This window comes from Poecilia reticulata, linkage group LG11 (genome assembly GCF_000633615.1).
Source record: "Poecilia reticulata strain Guanapo linkage group LG11, Guppy_female_1.0+MT, whole genome shotgun sequence".
NCBI classification, from domain to species: Eukaryota; Metazoa; Chordata; class Actinopteri; order Cyprinodontiformes; family Poeciliidae; genus Poecilia; species Poecilia reticulata.
In genome coordinates this window covers 22816732-22831097 of record NC_024341.1, presented here as the reverse complement: position 1 = coordinate 22831097, position 14366 = coordinate 22816732, and the positions used below count along the sequence as shown (strand labels likewise).

The 14366-nt window shown below is 38.9% G+C and overlaps 1 protein-coding gene across 2 annotated transcripts in view; it reads right to left on the bottom strand.

Annotated features, from left to right (window-relative positions):
- The window catches only part of LOC103472793 (zinc fingers and homeoboxes protein 2-like), a 159124-nt gene that overhangs the window by 132560 nt on the left and 12198 nt on the right, over positions 1 to 14366 (bottom strand). Inside the window, exon 2 of one of the 2 annotated variants that reach the window (XM_008422629.2) lies at positions 5778 to 5823. The exons of the other annotated variant lie outside the window; for it this stretch is intronic. The gene's annotated coding sequence lies outside the window, so the exon portion shown is untranslated. The remainder of the gene's footprint in view (positions 1 to 5777; positions 5824 to 14366) is intronic. 2 annotated transcript variants of the gene reach the window in all.

The window sequence follows — 14366 nt, the reverse complement described above, 5'->3', positions numbered from 1 at the left end:
GTGTGGTGCAGCTCTGCCACAGCCACGGGGTAAACGGGTTGCTCAAAGGGTTTGGTTTGTTTGACACAATGCAGTGTGAAAGCAAACCATACAAGCTGAAAATTTAACAAATCTCTCAAATTTCTTCCCCTACCGACTACCGAACTATTAAAGGCTTTTGGATTTGGCGTGGTCCAGACTGGTCTAWWAAGAGTATTTCAAAAACTGTTAATTGGTTGGGATTTTTGCGCACGGCACTACCATCTCCCAGSTATACTGAGAAAAAAATTCCAGCGAGTAGACAAAAATATTGGGGCTAGTTTAAGATGACAWAAAGACAGYAGTGCCTTAAATAAGTACTTATTATAATATGCAGAATATCATCTTGGACCTGAAAGCAGATGGGTTACACCTACATAAAGACCACACTGAGTGCTGCTCCTGTCAGAACAGGAACATGAAATTGCACACAGGATCTCCAAAACTGAACAKCAACAGAAGAAATATTTCCCRTACCAAAGAGTCTGAATTGTAGCTTTGAGTTCCAGAAGGTTGGGTCCGAATGGGGAGTAAACTTTGGAGCTATAGACCAATTCTGCCTTCTAATAATAGTTCACAAAGGTGGTGAGGTGGTTTTTTTCTCTTTTTTTTTTTTGCATACTGTACACCCCTCAGTTACTTACCTGAGTATTGCTGCTGTCCCTCTTCATCCCTTTAAGACCAGTGTACACATCTTCTGAWGCATGAAGTTCAAATACTCCCAACTCCCAGCTTGGAAACCGCAACTCTGAGGAGAAGCTACGCCGCGAAGTTAGCGCTCGGATCACACAGGCGTTTAGCACACCTGAATGGTTTCCACAGGAGTTTCAAAGATTTCTCAAACATGCATGAAAGACTCAAGGCAAACCCCCTCCCCCCACGTATGTTTTTGATGAGGGAATAACATTATAAAATTATGTAAAGCTCAAGAAAGTCGATTAAGGCAGTTCTGAAGGCAAAGGGAAGTCCAACCGGCCAGCTATTCTCAACAACATGAATTAGAGAATAGGAAATGTTTACTTTGGTAGACATGAAACTGGGAAAAAAGCACTTGAAGAGAATTTGGAAAAAAAAAGATGGGAAGGTTTTGGTTTAAGCAGTTCATTGAAGGTAGGCAGCTCTATTCTTCACACTGTCCATGTTTTAACAAGGTTGTTCTCACATTATAGTGTCTACTTGGACTTTCAGTTTGTGTTATTCATTTGTTTCCATTTGCTGAGGAATGGAAACAAATGAAGTTCTAATAAAAAAAAAATCCTTGTAAAATTCTAAATTTTATTGCACTTTACTTTCAAACATTTAAGTGGATTAGGGTTACAAACCCACAGCTGTTGGCATAAAGTGTCCTTTGCTTTGCTTWTAAATGCTTAAAGGGTTTGGTTCATCACTAGTTCTTCCTCATCTCAACTACAAATAGAATTGCACCTTTGAACATGAAGTCCGAGTAACAGCCCGGCTTCTAATTCTCCCTTTGGATCTCCTTCACCCATTCAGACCCTTGTTCTGTCGTTCAGGAGTGAATTGAGAAGCGAGTTTGATTTGTCCCTTTCTCGATTTTAGGAGGTTGCRGGGGTGGGGGGAGATTTCTTGCTTCTGAGTGGAACCCAGGAAGGCAATAAAGTTGCAGCAAAGAACACTTTGCTCTCGATCTCTTATGATGGGAAACAAATCAACGGATTCTGTTTCCCAGAATCCGTTGATGTTGGTGTGTCTACAGGGCTCTAGTTTTCACCTAAGATGCCCTTGCTATTAAATACACTTTATCCCTTTCCTAAATGCATTCATTTACAGCGTAACACCTCGAAATGTTCTCCAAACTTAGACAAAAACCTCTCTTTACCCACACTCTGAATCAACTTTGCAAATGATTTTTGTACCTGTCCCTCAACTGAACCTTAAAATTCCTTAAATACAATTACATCCTAGCTGTTGTAAGCCTCAGTGCAGACTGGTGAATAATAAAGGTTTGGTTCCAGTGAGAGCGCAAAGGTCAACAGTCAAAGTCARTGTTGCTGAATGAATTTAAATGAAATCCAAAAAGCACCGGGACAGAGGAGGGAAAGATTTTTAATTTTACTTCAGGATGGATAAAGGGAGGAAGAGGAGGAGGAAGCTGGAAAGGGATGGATGATTGAAGAGGAACATGATGGCGATGTGAGGTACTTCTTGAACAGATTAGTTTTCAACCTCCAACACTCAGAGGAGGGCTGCAGCTCTGCTCCGACAGGAGTGGGAAGGTCGTTTCAGGTTTGAGGAGTACTGATGAAGGTGCAGACTGATGGAGTTTCGACCGGACCTTCACTGGCCAATGCAGTTTGTTGCTTTTGCCWATGTTTCACATTTATTTTATTCAAACAATTTTGAGAATTYGTTTTCACAGCATGAGCAAGCAGCCTCTGCGGCCTMTGCTGCAGAGATCTTTGCGTGTCAAAACATTTGTGCCTTTCAACCCAGTTGACACCGACTTCTCAGCTGATTCTCATTACAAAATTATTAATAATCTACAACATGTCAAAAACACAAAACTTTGTGTCTCAGTTTTAGTAAGAWTAAGTGCTTTCTTTTCTGCCCCTGGCCAAAACACAGCAAGTCAATAATGTGCAACAAAACTTGATTAAAATATTATTTTTGTGCTCTTATTAGCCAAGTTTCAAACTGGCATACGATTTCTATTAAATTGCCACATGCTGATTCTAGTTTAACATAACAGCTCCCTTCCTCCCCCAAATCAATTACAATAACATGGCATCATTTTTAGCCTATTAACTTGCATCAGGTTAGAAAGCTTTTTCTTAATGTTGTGGACATGTGAAAATATGATAATACTAAAACAGAAAAATAAGCAACAGACTAAATATCTCAATCTATGTTTTATTCTCAAAGTATACGTTATTTAATTTGTAAGCAATCAAAATCAGCACATCTTTGATAAGTTCCACTCAGTGAATTTAATAAACTGTTTTTGCTCTCTGTATTTAATCCATCCAAATAGATGACAAACATAGAAAATCCCAGATTCATAACTATGTAAAAAAAAAGTCACATTTGAAGTGAGTAGTTTGCTCTTTATATTGCAGTGCTGTAAAAAAAACTTTAAAGATGTCACGCTAGTAGATTTTGGTCTGTTCCTTATGTAGCCAAAGTTTCTCTCTATTACATGTATTCATTTGATTAGTTAAAATGAGAAGGTTTTGCAGAAAGTGAAGAAATGGTTTCAAAAGTTCTTAGTTCAGCATCTAATGGTCAATTTTCAAAGAACTCATGTTAAAAACTGTACAAGGCCGGTTACCATCCRAGAAGAATATGCAACCTTAATTGAGAACAGCTTCAAGGTTTCAGTATTCATCTAATTATTCTAAAAATCCCAAATCTGGTTTTGATTATGCTCATCAGAAAATGTAGAATAAACATTCATGAGTGCAGCTTAAGTAAAATTAAAGTTTAATTCAAAGTGTACTCAGTAATTTGGTTGTTGATGCAAATTAAAAACTTTTTTTCAGCAGAAAGTCAGCTTATGCCCTAGCCACAGTGACTTAGTTTGAATGCATCTGGGTGATCTCTGCTCCCTGCAGTAACTCTCATTTTGGCAAGAAACCAGCAAAAAAGCCCGGATGTTCCTAAAAACAAATTTAAATTCAATTAATTTGCCTAGTAAAAGAGCAAGGAGTGCCTGACTAATTTGGAAAGCCCATCGCCTCTGGCGGCTGGTGAAGAAACACATAAGTTCCTATCCTGTCATGGAGATGAGTCAGGCAGAGAAATGGCAGAATGGTGCAAGCCCTGAGCCGCCTAAGCCTATAAATAGTCWCTGTGGCTTACGCCTTGTCTACACTTCACCAAAACTTGGAATTTTCAACCACAATAAAAAGTGAAGAAGGAAACATATGAGCTTAAGTGTGCTTGCTTATTGCACAAGTTTATAATTCCCTCTGTCTGAATGCTGACTGTCTGGAGCCACATATGTCAGGTAGAACAGGAGTAAAAATATTTAGTAATATTACCAGGGAAATTTCCAAGTGTTGCTCCATGTGTAAAAAGACTGATACATAACTATTAGGTTTTCCATCTAAACAAAACCAGGCCTTTGAAAAACTTGCCATCATGCTAAGAAGATAATTCAGCCATTTGATTCAGGCATTTGGTAGTCAGGATGCAACCAAGAGGTGCAGGATAGCGGCTACTGAGACCAATGAAACGCAACCTTTAGAAAACAAAGTCCTGCCACAGGAACCTCTCTAAGAATGAGACTCAGCCCCATGAAAACTATTTTGACCAAAGGTTTAAAGGAGATTACAACTTTTCTACACATTACAGATTTTCCTGAGATGACTTTTCACTTCTTTTGGGAATGATCATAGCTTTAGCTGCAAACCAAGGTCTCTGTGTGTATTCCTTTGTGAGTTAAAAAGACTTTACGTCAAAGAAATTTTGAAAACACTGCTAACATTTGCAAACCCAACAGAAGTTGAAAGTATTTGGATAAAGCGGAGACTACAATTATCAGGAAGACTAAACAGAATGCAGCTTTTCTGTCCAGCTCTCTCTCGCTCTCCTACAGCCTGAATGCTGAAAGAATCAGTGCTGTTAGTCCGCACTAGAAGGTGACATCTCTTCTCTGATGGTCCATTGCTGAACCTTAGATTCCTAACTTTGGGAAATGACTACTCTTATCTAAACTACTGAACAAACGTAGGGAAGGGCTCAGTCGGTTATGTAATGCATCATTAGCTGCAATTTATGTGTTTCTAAAAGCTTAGTCTACTCATGGAGGCAATAGGTCCAGGAGGGAACCTTACATATTCCTTTCCCAAGCAACATCTTCAAGGAATCTAAAGGAATTCCCAGGTCAGACACGATATATATTCCCTCCGAAAAAGGTTCTTCAGGGTCTCCTCATGTCTGTAAGACCTCTAAATGGAGGAGTTCATGAGCATCCTGATCAGATGCCTCAACTGAATCCTTTCAATGTGGAGAAGCAGAGCCTCTACTACACATGATGGAGCTCTTCACCCAGTCTCTACCACTGAATTCAGCCACCATGAGGAGGAAGTTCATTTTAGCGGCTTGTATCCTGGATTTTGTTCTTTCAATCATGATCTATATCTCATGACCATAGTTAAGTGCCGGAACGTAGACGGACCAGTTAATCCGGAGCTTTGATTTTCAATTCAGCTTTTTCTTCACCACACCACACCAGGAAAGCGCCTGCATTACTGCAGACGAAGTCCGGCAGGTCCTTTGGTTAGAGACTGTTTTCTTTGCAGGAGAAAAACAAATTGATATATGGAAAATACTTTACAGAGTGCAAATACTGAGATCCAGTGAGAGCCAATGAACAAAATACAATAAAGAGAACAACCAATGCCAAACCTCTATTCAACTGAATGCTCTGTAAATTAATCGATGGCAAAGCAAGTAAGGTAGTCTACTTCCTTGGCTCCATTAAAAAAAAGTAGTTCAAGAGCATGTTTAATAGAAAAACCACCCAGGCTAGCACTTGCTTTAAAGAGCAGTCACTTCAACTCCCTGGTGAAAGTGACAGTGAGCTGCTCTGAACTACAGTCAGGAAACCTGTTTTGTGTATAGGAGCCTCCTATACACACACTGAAAGTGAGCAAACTCACTGCAAAATACTACTGCGGCTGTTCGGTGGCAAACAGCAGGAGTCGGGCTCTTTGCAAAAAACTCAAGAGTCTGTCTGTTCAGATTTCTGTAACAGTGGTTTCGCACATGGAGAAAGAGGTCACTATGACAAATACCTGCACTACTCTGCCCTGCATACTGCGCCTCTCGACAGGGTGGGAGCTGCAAAAAAAGAGAAAAGAAAATACTCAATCCTGCTGATTTCAAATATGGCTTTACAGGAAGGATAAAGCTTAGCACCAGTTCATGTATAATTTACTTCATATTTGGGGATTTTGGTTTGACAGCTATATTCAGAGCTACATGAGAAAAATTCAGAAAGGGAGTAAAGTGGTGTGGTTGTCTTCAGAAAAGAAAAGCAGCTCTCAGAAGAGATGTAAACATCATTCAGACGTGATTTAAAAAACGCCTCACGTTTGAGCCACTTTTATTCGAACAGTATGGTAAAAAAGAAGAGGAGCCGTTTGTCCATTTTTCTTTTTCTAAGATTATACAGAGAGCTGTATAATCTTGAGAAAACTGGCTGAAGAGTTTCAGAATGTGTCCAGCATAAAATTATTTTCTCGCCGTTTTTAAAACCACACATAAAAAAAGTGAAATACAGCACTGGCCTTGGTGAAGAATGTGCTCTTTAGGTGCTCTTATTCATCGTTTTAATTGGTTGAGACATTTGCAGCAATGTGAATCTTTCACAGACCAGAAAGGAAAAGTAGTAAAAGAAAGTAAAGTGTAAGTGAAGGAAAGTGTAAAGGTATACAAACTGATCCTGTTAAAATACAAGTAACCAAAGAGATTCAGGTTTTTTTTTTTTTGTTTTTTTTTTTACCAGTTTGAAAGAAATCAAATCCTAATCACAAGCCATACAGTACATACTTTATTATACTGATTTGAGATCCACCGTAACAAATTMTTCCAATAATCCAAAAATATGTAGGACAGCTTGGATTTTATAGCACACCAATCAGGCACAAAAGCCAAAACCGATTCACAGTCATCTCTTATATGCAATCAAATAKATCTGAAACTTTATCTGGGTTTTTATTTAATTGTATGGACTATAACAAATTGATTCAACAATGATTAAATTATCATGAGGTAATAAAAAATGTACCTTATGTTCCTCTTGATGGAGTAAGTTTCTCTTTACAGAAGACTTTTGGTATTAGTTGTTTAGTTTGGCTYATGCATGTATCAGAACAATGCAGTTTGGTTTTAAACTGTTGCACACCCTGTTCACATTTTAAATACACACCCATAAAGTGACATCAAAACAAAACAGCATGATCCCGGAGCTATAATAAAATCAAACCCTTCAAAAAGTGAAACTTAWTCCTACTTCCCCCATTATATTAAAATATAAATCAATATATTTTTCTGCTYTGMTAAGACAAAACTTTGCTTATTTCAAGTATATAGAAATAYACGGAATTACTTTTTTTATCGTTTTGAGGTAAATGTTGAGTTGAATCCTGACATTTACCTGGCTCTCCATGAAGTTACCAGAATCCCTTCGACAGAGCAGCTGAAAAGACTAATAAACCAAACAAAAAGGAGAATGTCAGCGATGTGGTTCTGAACCCGCTGAAGGCCTGCGGTACTCAGCCGGGATATCATCCAAACGCTCCGTACTTTCCTCAAAGGAAGCCGAGCTGTGAAAACCAGCGGTTAACGGGGATCTCAAATGATTCTAATTTCTGACACAACTGAGCTCGACCTCTTGGCCTCTGACACAAAACCCGCCGTTATTCACACACAATGTTCTTTTCCCCGTAGTCTAATTCAATGCAGTAATAATAGGTTATTAACATCTATTAGCATTCAGAGATGGAACATATCTGGGCATGCCTCCTTTACTTCCTCATTGTTATAAGAAGCGTTTGAGTTTACACTTCCATTGACTACTTCTTTTCTCGGTTTCATTCACTCAGACCAGCAGCTTTGTGACAGCACAGTCGCATTTAATCCATTTCTTTTGCGAGATCGTCCTTATCAGGGATCCTTCCTTTTAGGCTGCTTCAGATGAAACTGATCGGGTTTTGGGATTGATTGGAGCATCGGTTTTCGCCCCAGGTTCAATTCCCCTGATATCCTTTTTAGACTTCTCTTCTAAAAATGTGAAAGGGACAGTTTTGTGAAGAAGAGTAACATTCTCCCCACTTGGATGTGAAACAGATTCTTTCATTCGAGCTGAATAAGCCTCCATTGGGGGGTATCACATTCAGCACGTTTGGTGTGATGGTTGCCTCAGCAGCACAAGGGTTTTGTTGATGCGTTAAGGATTGCAAAAGGATTAGCTATTTAACAGAATATTTTCAAGCTGAGGTGCTAGCTAAATGTAGCCTATTATTTAAAATTGCAAAGTATATTACATAGTGGAGTGGATGCCGTTTTTCTCACAGAGATYCACTGATTAGGCTTTTCCTGGCCGATGAAAGATTTACAATTTTCTTTCAGAACTGGCCTGCTGAATCACAGTTTTTAATTCCAACAACTGTATGTGAAAAGAAAAAAGCTCCAGCCACCAATTTAATAAAGAAAATCATTTTGAAACCAACAGAAATTACAAGATCGCTACCCATCATGAAAAAAGCAAATTTTTATTAACCACAACTCCAAAAAGTGCATCAAAGTATGAGAATTTGGTTGGAGTGTTTATAGAGTGAAAACTCTGAGAGGTTTTAGAGGAATACATTTTTCAGTATTTCACCTTCTGATCATCATTTAAAGACAGATTCATGGGAAAACAAATTCCAATATTTGCCAGATTGATTGGTGCATTTCAGTAGAGACTATTCTTAGTCAAACATGTGTTAAACAGACCTAGTCAGGATCAGTTCCTGGTAAAGTAAACCCTTTGTATTTGTGGGGTAAGAGACCACCRCCAGGGGCGAATAGCTAAAACCCATGAATATTTGRGACCTCTCAAACTATGCCTTCAACTAGTTTAATAATTCAAAYACCAAATATATSTTCATATACAATAGTAYAAATTGAAAACTCATTTTGGCACTACAGCAGAAGTTACTGTTGAGACAAGCCTTCCTCATATCTGCTTTTGAAGGGTAAAGTCAATTAGTGCCAATGAAAAAAAATGGCACCCTGGATTGGCTGCTTTGCAAACAGCAAATAAGACTCTGWTCAAGAATTTCAGCTTCCCAAGATGTATTTATTGTCAAATATTTTAGAAATGCTCRACAAAAAGATTTTGTCGAGCATAACAGTAGACATTTTTCCATCAATAAAAATTTTGTGGGAATTTTTTTTTCCCACAAAAAAAAATTGCGACCAGGTGAATCCAAGAAATAATGAACCGCGAGTGGCAAAACTCACAAGTGGCAAAACTGTTAAAAAGTCYATTAAAAATCTTATATTTTGGATATCATACAAAGAGCTGGCATAACCCGAGTTCTCTCACGCCGTATTGTTACACTGACAAAGTGCAAAACTATGACCAGCATTGTTGGTTAACCAAACAWCGGCACTCCTGACAGACCTTATGGTTGGCATAAGGTCTCTGTGCCTTTTTTTAATGTTTTTGTGTATTTTTAACCTTATAATACATTCTTGTTAAACACTTAATGCACTGGTTGTGGAAAAAAAGAACAATATGACAGAGCCACAAAAATAGGCGTTAGCTAAGTGCAGCTTAGGGCAAAGACCAACCACAGCACTACTTTCTCTGCCGAAGTCGCTCCATGTCTTGTTAACAGGACAGGTTGGCAGGATGTCTCTGAGCTAAAGTGGAGGGTTGCTGGTTTGGTGTTAGAAGATGTGACAGATTCTACTTTGTATACTCAAGTAATCCACCACAGTGCCCATTAAAAATGCCACAGCACAATACTTTGGCATATTTTCAGAGAATAACAGAGAAGCAGCTAACACAAAAAGGGGGTTTGGTGTCTGCTGGAAAACTTCATTATTTTTATATATATATTTCTACTCAAGAAATCCAATACCCACTCAGGCCTACTTGGACCTTTCAATTATCTCCTCAACAAATAAACAAAAAGTCATAAAACTTTAATAAAAAGGCCTTTTAGTTTTAGAATGAAACATGTTCAACAACCAAGTAAAAAAAAAAAAATATAGCTGCTTTCTATTATGCACTTATAATTATCMAACCAGTGTGCGCTTTGAATTTTTATTTTTTGTAAAGAAGCAATCAAGGGATTTTTTTTAGTCTGATGGAGAATGCTGAAAGCAGTTAATCCCTTCACGCTCACTGGCCCATATGCAGGCGAAGGGAAAACTCTTCTGCAGGTTTTTAAATGGCATTGTCCCGTTTTTAAATCACCTTTTGAAAGCACCCAGCCACACAATTCAGAAAGGGTGGTGAAGGTTGTAAAACGCAGTTCCTAACTTCTGAGCACCATATTCATTTTCAACGTTTTCGTCTGGTACGAAGCAACTTTTTTTTTYYTTTTWAAATCACCTTGTGCTACACACATCCACTACAAAAGACYAATCACCAAAAATGTTTCGATGCTTAAAGGCTAATGTGAAGTTAAAGTACTCTTTTCCAAGGTTATAGAAGTTAKAAATGCATTTTTACATTCTTCTGACCACTACACACTGCATGAAAGAGTAAACTTAATTCCACCTTTTCGAGCTTGCCTTCAACACTCTGACAGGTCAASCATGTATTTCCTCTGCTGGGTTTGTTGGTAACAAATCAGGTGGGAAACGCTCTCAAGCTTTAAGTCACAGCTGYGAATTTTCTCTGCAGCAAATTATACTCTGCGACGTAGTTGCTATGTATTCAGAGATTTTCTGCTCCTCCAGCGGAACCAAGGGCCTGCTTCATTCCTCCACCTGAATCAGACTGTAACTACGTTGTGATTCATAGAAACGTCGCCTGAATAGAAAGCTTCCCCAGCCCTGACACAGAGCTGTTTTGTTTTTCTGCAGGCTGCAGCCAAGAAACAATTTTCCATTTGCACTGAGCCTGTGCGAGCAAAGGATGGGAGCCTAAAAGGCCAGAAGATTCCTGTGATTCCTAAAGGTGGAGAGCAGCAGGTTGGAATGACGTGGTTAATTCAATCTTTCCAAAATGAAAATAGAAACCAACTTAAATTATCTCCTCGYGGTTRAGTCCTTCTGCCAAACAGTCATGCTCCTGTTTACATTCATTCTCCCCCCCCTTCTGCTCATGAGATAATGAGTTGAATTGTGTCCAGAAAAAATATCTTGATCTTTGAACTGCATAAAGTTTTATCACTTTGGAACTTTATCCTGGTGGACATTTGTGTAAAATGCAACATACAAATTCTTGAGCTGTGGCCAAAATTCCGTTCTGCAAGGTCAAAGTGATCCTGAACTTTGACCACCAAATTTTAATCAGTTCATCCCCGAGTCCAAATCAATATCTGTGCCAAATATGAAGAAATTCCCTCCGGATGTTCCATGTTGATTGTGTTACGAATAACAACTGAGGCTGGCAGAMAGTAAATTATTAAAATAAAAAACTCCTGAGCATTATGCTTACATTTATTTTTCTAGGCTACATTTTTTGTGGAATAAATATAGAGAGCAGAATCACCTTTTTTGACCGTTTACTAAACAATGTCAACAAACATCCTCACTTTGAGTCATACAGCAAACTTTCCTGATGTTTTTTAGATGCCCTGGGACATTTTAACCTTTCAAAAACAATATATTTACTTAAGGGAAGATATAAGACTAAGATCATTTTTGCAATAACAGCTGCAACCTTAGACACCAAAAGTGAAGTAGATTGTGCTCAGCAGGTACCAAATTCAGGGGATAATATTTCAGTTTTTTGCAGAATCACAAACATTCAAGTATAGGGTTCAAAGAGAGGGTTGAGGTAGTTGAAGAACTCCTGTAAAAGGAGCAAACAACAATTACTTATCCAATTTTTAAACCATCAGCTCTGACTGGTCATCAGAAATTCTGATACCAATCATCCACCATTTTTCAGACGAACATGCAGCATGTTCTTTAGTTAAAAATAAGATAAAGGCTAGGAAAATAATGCCACAATGTTTGATTCAAAACTACTACCTCYACAAAAAAACATGCACATTTACAAGTAAATATACACATTTTTTTGTCTATGTTTGTTATGATTGATTGTCACAATAATTGAATTTCATTCAGACTCGGGARTGAGTTTGAATGACTCATTGTCCTTAAWAGGAAAATCAGAATTGGAATGTCAGACCTCGAAGAAATTCGGAAATCAGTATTGACAGTTAAAAAACGTCCATTCATCCATCTACTGCACCCGCTTCCCCTAGCAGTGAAACGCTAGGATCAAATGTTGTTCTACATTTGATCATTTCCCGAAATCTAATTTAGCCACTTGAAAACATTTCCCAGCAATTCACTAAAGCTGCACAATATATCAAATCAAAACTGTCATACAGTCGCAGTTCCAAGGACATCCTGGATGCAATATTTAGCAGGACATTGTATTTCAACCATACTTGGGCATACTTTGCGTATTCAGTGGGCCACACGCACACCGACCTCAGACATAGTTGAATGCACCGACTGCCTACATWTCTCGTGACCAAAAAATACTTTGTTTCCTACAATCCGAATCAATACTAGCAAGTTTGATAAGCTAGTAGGGCACCTAGCTCCGTTTCTTCTCCACCAAAGCAGTTACTGTACTGATCAGTGAGGCACAAAGTCTGGAAGATGCACGTCTTTCAAAGTAGYTGCACAAACTGTTGAACTTATCAGTYCAGTGTGGCATRAGAAGCAGTCTGATGTGAATACTGTTTCATGTCAAGCTACTGACTGTGAAACAGAGAACGCATACTTAAAAATTGAAGTATGTCTAGCGGACATCTGCATTGAGTTCACTTTGAAGATGTGTGACTGAAGTACACCCAAGTCTGTAGGTTTCTTAACATTCTGCAAGCYGATAATATACACTCACCTCGCATGCACTTTTAGATGCATGCGTTCAATGCAAGATAATCACCAATCACTTGGCAGTGACTCAGGACATTCTGACAGCTAGACATGGGAAAGGCACTCTGTGAGGTCCAAACATCTGAATGCTGCTTGGTGCCATGAGCTTCCAGAAACTTCTGATCGACAAATCCTCACTTTGAATGGGGGCTGACCCAAAAATAGTTTAGTGAATAGCAGCTGAGTGTATAACATGCTTTGGAGGAAAGGAATACTTTCTCTAAAACAGCCATATCTTAGTYGCCAGGGTCAGAATTAGGAATAAACAGCATGATATCATAGAGCCGTTGGGGCTGGTTCAAACAGTAGAGCCTGCTGGTGGCGGTGTAATGGKATTTAGAATATTTTCTATTCAGTATTCAAGTCCTGAATGGGCAATTAATGTTTTTAATTGGGCACTTAATTTTCTAGTCAGACTTTGAGCCCCTTCATTCATCTTTTAAACACCRCATCCTGAGCATTGTTGCTAAACATGTCCATCAGAATGCACCCATCTTCGGATGCACCATCTCATAAGGCTCTAACTGCACTCTTGAGCATCATTACGAGTTATCCGTTCACCAAAAGTGTGCACAGTCACCACATCTCAATCCAGTAGAGCATCTATGGGAAGTGTTGGATCATGATATGCAGATGACWAATSTGGAKAAAATGTTTGTCAGTATGGATCAAATCTCTGAGGAACATTCCCAACACATTGAGCCACAAAGAATGAAGRCAGTGCTGCAGGCATGTTGCATCCAATCTTTGAAAGCCTAGCAGGGTGGTTGGATTTGACTACTCTGATACTCTTAACTGTTATATCCTAACGTAACCTGACATAAAATTTTGTGGATGATGTGCTAAAGTTCACAGCGGGAGTGGGGATATCTGGACGACAAAAAAAAACAAACAAAAAAAAAAAAACAGCGATTCAGGAAAATGTGAGTTATTCACAACCAATTTGATCAATAATATCACAATAGCATGCTGTAGGCTGGTGGAACATGAACAYGCAAGATTGCACTCTTAAAAATATGTTTAAAAGGGAGTTTGACAGACCGCATGAGCTGACGTCAGTTTCACAGAGAACTATGTCGAAAACAAGGTGTTAAAGTGGGCTCAAGTCTCACCTCTTGACATGCAGGCAGCAATAATACGGTGCTTTCTAGCCTTGGAAAATAACACTCCTTCTGTCAGCTTATGAAGAACAAAATATAAAATAAATCAGAAAATGTGCAGCCAAATCTGACTGTGAAATTTATATGGTCTCAGAGTGACGTTACAGAGAACGTTGGAAACTCATTTAATTTACTTGCTACACTGTTAACCTGTTTAACGCTCGCAGTTTCCACTTGATTTTAGCAGTTTTATGGTTGCTCAGCACAGGATTTGCTGTCAAACAGCAACAGAGACAAAGAAGCACGCGGAGCGGCCGAGGCAGATTTTGAGAGACAGTCTCGCGTCCGCAAAGTTCCACTCTATGAGCGCGCAYCAGCTGAGAAGGTCATAAAGGAGCGGATGGGGGGGAACTGAATAAAAAATGTAGAGCTGAAGTTCTCGTACACAGAGCAGCTTGATGTTCTGCAGGAGCTTCTCATGAATCTGGACGGTGGTGTTTGTGGGCAGCCCCCAGGTGTGAACATGAGGAAACATATGAATATCAATGAGAACGCTGATGAAAAAGGGGCAACTGTGCTCAGTGAGCTTTTTCTGGATAAATGAGGGTTTGAAACAAGATTTAAATTAACGATCCAGACAAGGAGACGTTTGGTGGTGGT